The sequence below is a fragment of the Nicotiana tabacum genome, chromosome 3 (assembly GCF_000715075.1).
Source record: "Nicotiana tabacum cultivar K326 chromosome 3, ASM71507v2, whole genome shotgun sequence".
NCBI lineage: Eukaryota > Viridiplantae > Streptophyta > Magnoliopsida > Solanales > Solanaceae > Nicotiana > Nicotiana tabacum.
This window is the reverse complement of record NC_134082.1, coordinates 96,235,420-96,243,714: the sequence shown is the minus strand read 5'-3', so window position 1 is coordinate 96,243,714 and position 8,295 is coordinate 96,235,420. Positions and strand designations below refer to the sequence as shown.

The 8,295-nt window shown below is 40.8% G+C and overlaps 1 pseudogene; it reads right to left on the bottom strand.

Moving 5' to 3' along the window:
* Window positions 1-4,316: 4,316 nt before the first annotated feature.
* LOC107804399 (uncharacterized) lies at window positions 4,317-5,368 on the bottom strand (annotated as a pseudogene).
* Between the last annotated feature and the right edge of the window lie 2,927 nt (window positions 5,369-8,295).

Below are 8,295 nucleotides of genomic sequence, written 5' to 3'. Positions count from 1 at the left end.
CAAAGGAAAATATAACAATGCAAAGACAAAAGAACAACACAAACAAAGACGAACAATTCTTTCACTCGGTATCATCACCGCCACCCTCCTCATCACCATCTTCAGGAAGTCTCTCTTCAGTACCAACATCCTTGTCGACTTCCGGCGTCGCATGATCATATCCACAGTTAACACGAGCCTCTCGTGCCTTCACCCGCGCTCCTTCATATGCGGCCTCAGTAACAATACCCGCTTCCCACAAACCCTTATATATGTTCTGCTGGGCTTCGGCATGTACCCAGAACTCATGTAGGTGACGGGGAATAGCGGTGGAGGCAGATTCGACTTGAGCCAACAATTGCGCATTCTCGACCTCAAGAGTAGTGACCCGGTCCCCAAAGTAGAAGCTTCCCGATCGATTTCACTAATACGCTCTTCGAGCCTCGCCTCCCTAAGCGTCGTCGTCGCCCTCTCAGATTCCTGCTCGGATTGAAGGACGCGGATAGTGTCCTCTAAAGCTGCCTCCCTCAGCTGAAGCTGACGCCCAAGCACTCTCGATATTCTCCAACCCAGAAACCTTTCTCTCTAATTCGGCTAACTTTCTCACCTATTCCGCACTCATCGTCTCGACCCTAATGGCATTCTGATCCATCTCGGACTACATCGACCGCACCTTCGCCTGAAGATGCTCACACTCTGCGGCAACCACTTTACCCAACTCAAGTTCTTCCTCCCTTGCACGAAGTTGCTCCTAGAGCTCGCTAATCCTGCGAATAGCCTGCATCAACTCTTGATCCTTCTTCTCCAGTTCCTCACCAAGGGATCGATCACCGGCATTTGCCCTTATCCGCTCGTGCATCTCACGACACTTGTTGCGGTAGCACCGATACTTCTCCAACATCGTCAGGAAAATCTTGGCCTGAGTGTCGGCCCTATGAGCACTCTCAATCTCCACCATGTACATTTGAAAAATGAAAAGATGGGTTAAGGCCAGGATCGCCAAAGATGAAAAGAACATTAAAGAAATGAGAAACTTACCCTCAAGACCATAGCGGCCACTTCATGCATCAAACTAACATCGCGGACGTCCCTGAGAGCCTCGCTCTCGGTGGTAGAACACAAAAGGTCAAATTGCGGTACCAGGTCCTCTGTATCCTCCAGGAGGTTAATATCCGACGAGATTTCAAGTATACGGGATGGGCCTCCCGCATGTACCACCGTACGAGTAAGGCCCTCTTCAAACATCCTGACATCATCAGGATCAAGATCAGACTCAGATTCGTAGTCATCGACCACGACTCCTTTTCCCCTCTCTGCGGCCGAAGAAGAAGCATGACCCGATCCAGATGATGAAGGCCCGCCCAAAGTAACAACAGCGACCTCGGGACTCTGACTCCCCATCGTAGTAGTCTGTTGGTCACCTATAACGATCAGAGTCTCTGTCGACAGGTTGGTCACGGTGACCGGCTCTACCTCTGCAGATAGGTTAACATCGTTTCCCGTCTCAGACTCCATCAAGGAGATGTCGTCTTCTAAACATACCACGGATGACGGGAGCCATTTCGGACTCCACTCGTCGTCTCTTTGACAGCCCCTCACCATCCTCAGCACGTGAAGACTCCCCCATTAGGTAGATAATAGAACTCGGAACCCCAGATTGAGGATTAGTTTCCGTCCATACGGCTACGGTTGTAGATTCAACTTGAGCAGCCCTCGCCATAGGTCGGGTAGCAGGCCTCGGTATGGGCCGAGCAGAGGGTGTCGGCTGACGAAATGTAAGTGGAGGATCCCTCGCCCTTCGCACTCTCCCTGCTAATGATAAATGTCATATAAGCAACAAAATCAAATTGCAAAGTGGAAAACAGACTCTGCAGTAAAACTACTTACCAGTAAGGGGCTTACGTCCTTATTTCTCATAGAAGGACGACCATTCGTGAACTCCTGCCGTATGAGGAAGAATTGCGTTCACCCATTCGCGGATATGATCAACAGGCACAGGAGGTAATCTCGCGGCTGCAAAAGTAAAAATAGTTCAATACTGCCCAAAGAAAAGCGGTCAACTATCATTCCAACCAAAGATACAAAAACTTACGTGCGAAGTTCCATCTCTCAGAGAATCCTACAGGATCCGCCACAAGGTGCTCGGTCTGTACATAAAAATTGTTTTCATAAAAGTGACGGTTGGCCCTGTCGTCCATCTTCACTACCAGACTCTTCGTCCCTCGATGGCGCATATGGATCATCGTGCCTCGGATGAGTTGAGGGGCAAAGATATTGAGCATGTGTCTCAGAATGACCTCCTGACCAGCAAGCTCTGCGAACTTGAGCAGCATAAGGAACAATTTATACAAGTACGGTGAAAGTTGAGCTGGACACACCTCATAAAAATAACAGAAATCTACCACCAAGAGGGGGAGAGGAAGCGTATACCCGACGATAAAGGGATAGGCGTAGAACACACAATATCCCGGACGATCGAAATGTACAATATCATCTCCCACCGCCGGTAGCATTTCAACGTGGTAAGGGATTCTCCATTTGGCCTTTAGCTCCGCAATCCCCGCCTCAGTCATAACAGAGGGAGCAGGCTCCGACTCTTCTCCGACAGGACTGTGGAAATCGTTCCACGACTTTCCAAGGTGAGGCAATATTTCGGCCGCCGTCGGAACCCCCTCATCCTCTATCACTTCCACTCCTCCGGGAGCAGGAACATCACTTTCCGACGCCGAAATTGCGGCAGGATTGTCAGCACGGGAAGAACTACCAGCCATTTATATCGATTTAATAGAACAAATGGCTTAAGAAAAAAGAAGTGACTGGGACGAAAATTTCCGGCTAACCGAAGAGAATCGAAAATCTGAAAGTATCGGAAAAGAGGAAGATCTAGAAAACTCTTTCAACAAAGGCAAGAAAGTGTGCCAATCGAATGGTGTTTTTTCTCTATTTATAGGGACATAAATTCCCCAAGCGGGAAACCCAAGAGTCACCAATCGAAACTGATAAGGACATGAAACGGTTCAATCCCCAGGAAACGTGTGCCATAATGGCAGTAGCCACGAACGACGATTCAAATCGAACAATGCTTCGGTTCTGAACGGTCCCAGCGGTCCAAAGACATCATTACAGCGCCGTCCCATTGTCTCGATCTAAAAACTATGCCCAAGGCACGAATAGTCAGATTTCTCCTAAGTGTTCAAAATCATAATCCGTTTGTCGGGCCCACCAACAGATGACCCTGACGGACGGATAGACTAACTGTATAGGTCAAAATCTGACCAAAGTAGCCGACCCAGCTGAGATTCCACCTAAGTGGCGGGATAGCGAGAGACATCACGACCTACTTCGGTCTAAGCACCTACAGTGTACATTAAGTTAAAAATAATATTCAAATAACGAAAAAAAAGAAGTCACAACGTGAAGGCACATCGGCCAAAGAAGATTGCAAGGGTCCCAGAACTATATATAGGGGGACTCTCAAAGAGAGAGGGGCTTTTTTCTCTTTTTGCTCTCCTTCAATTTCTTGCCAAAAAGGATGCAAAATTGATCATCCTTTCTGTCTCGTAAAAGAAGAAATGACAAATAGCAATAAAGATTGATCACTCTTATTTTATTTTTACTCATTATTTTCCGATTCATTTTCAGATCTAGGGTTTATTATGCTTGACTAAGATTGACCTCATCATTATCATTAGTTATTTTAATCAAAAATATTTTGACATCTTTTGATCAAACAATATCCACTTGATTTGAACTCACCTTTTCATATCAAAATTCAAGAGCTTTCAATCTTGCAATAATAATGATAGAAGTTCTTAATTCGCTACAGATGCGGAAAAAAATTAAAAATTATTTGTGCTTTAAATGGTGTTGTGCAGCTACCCCTTGAAATTACTTCTAGCGGACGAGTCCACCGATCCACCTGGCACCTACCAAAGAATTCCACATCTAATCTCAGGTCGTTGGTGGATTATTTGTAGCCTATATTTTTGTTTAGGTCATCTCCAACCCTAACACCAAATTTCACACCAAAATAGTGTAACACCAAATTTATTTCAACCATTACACCATTGTTTATACCAAAAAATAATATTTCTTCTCTCTCTTCTATATTATATTATTATCATCTATTTAAATTTCATTTTTTATTTCCTTCAAACAAATACTATCTTTTTTCTTTTTTACATATTCATTATATATAATTCACATTCACCACTTATATAATCATTTATTACAAATTATTTTAAAGGATAAATCAACTAAAAATGAAATTATTGATAAAAGATAATTAAATAAATATTACATCATAGTCAAATTTAATTTAAGTACCACATAAATATTCAACTTTCGCCTCTATTCTCCCATAAAGGCTCGATTAATGCATTACAAAGTGCGAAATGTGCATCTTTATCCTTAATTTTTTTATGTCGAGCTAAAAATTATTCAAATCGGTGATTTTCATCTACTGTCATTTCTACCGTAGGAGCTGGACATTCACGTGCATCTTCAATTGGTGCATTAAAATCACGCCCGTCCTCAATTATCATGTTGTGCAGTATAATACATGTGGTCATTATATCACGTAGCACCTCTTTTCTCCAAAAACGTGACGGACCTGCAACAATTGCAAAACAAGATTGCAAAACTCCGAATGCACGTTCAATATCTTTTCGACATGATTCTTGTTTCATTGCAAAATATCTCTTCTTTGATGAACGTGGCTCCCGAATAGTTTCCACAATAATAGACCATTTTGGATATATACCGTCAGCTAAATAATAACCGATGTCATATTCTTTTCCTTGAATAACATAACGCGCTGGAGGAGCAATACCATTAGCGAGATTGGAGAATAAATGTGATGATTCTAAAACATTAATGTCATTGTTGGTGCCGGGCATACCAAAATATGCATGCCATATCCAAAGGTCGTAATCAGCTACTGCTTCAAGAATAATTGTTGGGGATCCACTACGACCTGCATATTGTCCAGCTCATGCTGTTGGACAATTTTTTCATTTCCAATGCATGCAATCTAAACTGCTGGCATTCCTGGAAAACCACGTTGTTCATCGATGTACAGAAAACTTGCAACACCGTTAGTTGTTGTTGATCTCAAATACTGATCGCCAAAAACCTCTACGACAGCTCGACAAAATCTCTTCATGCTCTCAATTGCAATTGACTCTCCAATTTTGACATATTCATCAGTGGCATCTGCTGGCAAACCATATGCCAACATTCTAAACACGACTATAATTTTTTGTACAGTGGATAACCCAAATCTTCCCACCGCATCAGCGCGTTGTTCGAAGTACATATCATGACCTTTAATTTCATCAACAATTCGAAGGAATAAATTTCGTGACATTCAAAATCGACGACGAAACATACCCTCATTAAAGCGTGGATCCCGAAAAATAATCGAGAAATGAAGCTTCGAGACAAAAAGAATACAAAGAAGAAAATAAAATTTTATTGACGAACTTGAATTCCATTGACGATCCAAATCTTCGTGAATTTTTGCGACAAGAACAAAAACGAATAATCGATAAAAGAAATCAATAATTTCAACAACCACAAGCACAACAATCTTCTACCCCGTTCTCTTAGTATTTTGATAATTTTGGTGCACCTGGAAATGACATAGGGGTTTACTAAACTTGTGTTTTATGTTTTTAAATGTAATTTCAATTTTAATGTATCCTCCTTTGATGTACTTTAATTATAATGTCTATTTATTTTATGTATTGTTAATTTTCTTTTTTAAATTTTAGTTTTCACTTTTCAATTTTAGCAACATTAGATATCTTACATTTGCATTTTTTATTTTTAAATAATGGTTATATTTCTTTTTATACAATTATAATAATAATAAAATTAACTTATAATTTTATATAAATATAATATATACAAAAATTAATATATCAAAAAAATAGGATATAAAATTAAAATTATAAAGATCTTAATATAAAAATTAATTATATATACAATATATGATAAATTAAAAGTTCAAAAAAATAAAAAGATGAATAAAATAATAATAAATTAAATTTGGTGTGATGAATAGTGCTGCACCAAATTTGGTGCAACACTATTCATGCACTATAATGGTGCAAGATTTGGTATTCCATTGGAGCAAAAAAATATCAAATTTTACACTAAATTTGGCATTGGAGATGCCCTTAGGCCACTCTTTAATTTTTTTTCTGTTAGAACAATTGACTAATTTTCAGTAGTAAATGAATTCTTTTTTTTTTTTGCAGATACATTAAGCCTATTAAATTGACAGGGCATTTATATTATTCTATAAGGCATTTATATTATTCTAGAATCTTCCCTTAGGTCAAAGAAATTTAATGGCTTATGTATGATCAAAACAATTCGTTTTTGCTGTATTTGCTCAATACAATTTTTTAGCCAAATAATTTCAAGTGAATCTCCCTACTGTATTTAGCTCTGACCCAGTATACCATTTAAAATATTTTTTATTTACCACTTTTAAAAGCAAGTAGCACAAGAATATGATATATAGCGGACAAATAGCAAGTAATCAAACTATGCCTTATCACCTCAACATTTATAAATAAAAAAAAAGTTTTTTGTTCTTTTCTATTTCATATTAATAAGGTAAGTGTTTGACTCAAAAGATATCGGAACCTTTTTGAATAAATCAATCAAAGAAGATGAAAGGGTAAATCTTAGTCAAACATAATAAATTTCAGATCAATAAGCTAACAGAATAGATAGTAAATAAGACAAAGTAGATATAATCGATCTTATTGAAATTTTTCATTGTGGCTCCCATCAATCGATGGGAGACGTAGTTTTACATATTTTTCCGTAGATTACTTCTTTCCTCTGAAGATTACAAGAAGAGAGCTTAGGAGAGAATGGGAAGGAGAGCCCCCCCCCCTTATCGAGGGTTTTTCCCTACTATATATAGCCAAGACACCCTTGCCATTTACTTGGTCCGACGCTCTCTCGCACCAAGTGTGCCTTGGTCGTCCTTTAGACATTTCTCCTTCTGACTCGATGGGTGTCGAGAATGGGATGCAGAGTGGGCCATGTGTCTTTTACTACCCTGTCACTTGGGCGGGACGTTGGTCAGCTCGACCATGACGGTCAGATTTTAACCAATACAGTTAGTCCCTCCGTCTGTTGGTGTCGTTCCCTGTCGGGCTTGGCAGACGGATCATGATTACTACGAATTCAAGTGAAATCTGACTCCTCGTTCCTTAGTTATGTTACTTTGGTTTTAAGTGAGATGGCGGCGTTCTTTCGATATCCTTGGACCGTTGAGGCTGTTTCGGAACCGAAACGTCGTTTGGTATCAAAGCGTTATTTCGTGGTTACCGTCATTATGACACACGTTCTTGGGGAACTGAAACATTTCGTGCCCTATCAAATTCGATTAGTGACTCTTGGGGTTCGTGCTTGGGGGATTTATGTCTCTTATAAATAGAAGGAACTCATCACTCGATTGACACACTTCTTTGCCTTTTACTCGAAAGAATTCTGCAGATATACTTTCCTCCTGACACTCCAAGTTCCGTTTGCTCTCAGTTAACTGAAATTTTTCATCCTTCCTTTCCGTTGTATTTTTGCCGCATCATCTAGATAAAATGTCTAGTGATTTCTCTCGCACCGATCTCCCTGTCACAATTCCGGCACCGAAAAGTGTTGCTCAGGCCATTGGAGGGGCAGATGCGGTGGAAGATGAGGAGGTCCCATCGGTAGTTGAGATTTTGCCTCACCCTGGGAGAGAACTGCCCGACTTCAGCAGTCGTGTCGGGGTAGAGCCGGAGCCTATCCCTTCTGTTATGAGAGAAGAAGACATTGCAGAGTTGAAAGCCAGGAGGGGGATCCCCGGTTACGTCGACATGCGACCGGAGGTAGGAAATGGCATAGTTCATTTTGACCGTCCTGGGTACTGTGTATTTTACGTGTACCCCTTTCTTATTGGATACACACTTCCTCTCCCTCTCCTGGTGGTAGACTTCTGCCGTTTTTATAAGGTATGCCCCCAACTTTTGTTGTACCTGTACAAGTTGTTCCTTATGTTGCTCAAGTTTGCGAAGCTCGCCGGTCGTGAGATTACCTTGGATTACATGCTCAATATCTTTGCCCCTCAGCTTATCCGTGGCACGATGTTTCACATGCGTACTCGGGGGTCGAAGAGTCTGGTGGTGAAAATGGACGACAGGGCTAACCATCATTTCTATGAGAATTATTTCTATATACGGACTGAGTACATTGTGGTGGATCCGATGGGGTTCCCTGAGAAATGGAACTTTGCATGTAAGTTTCTTATGCTTT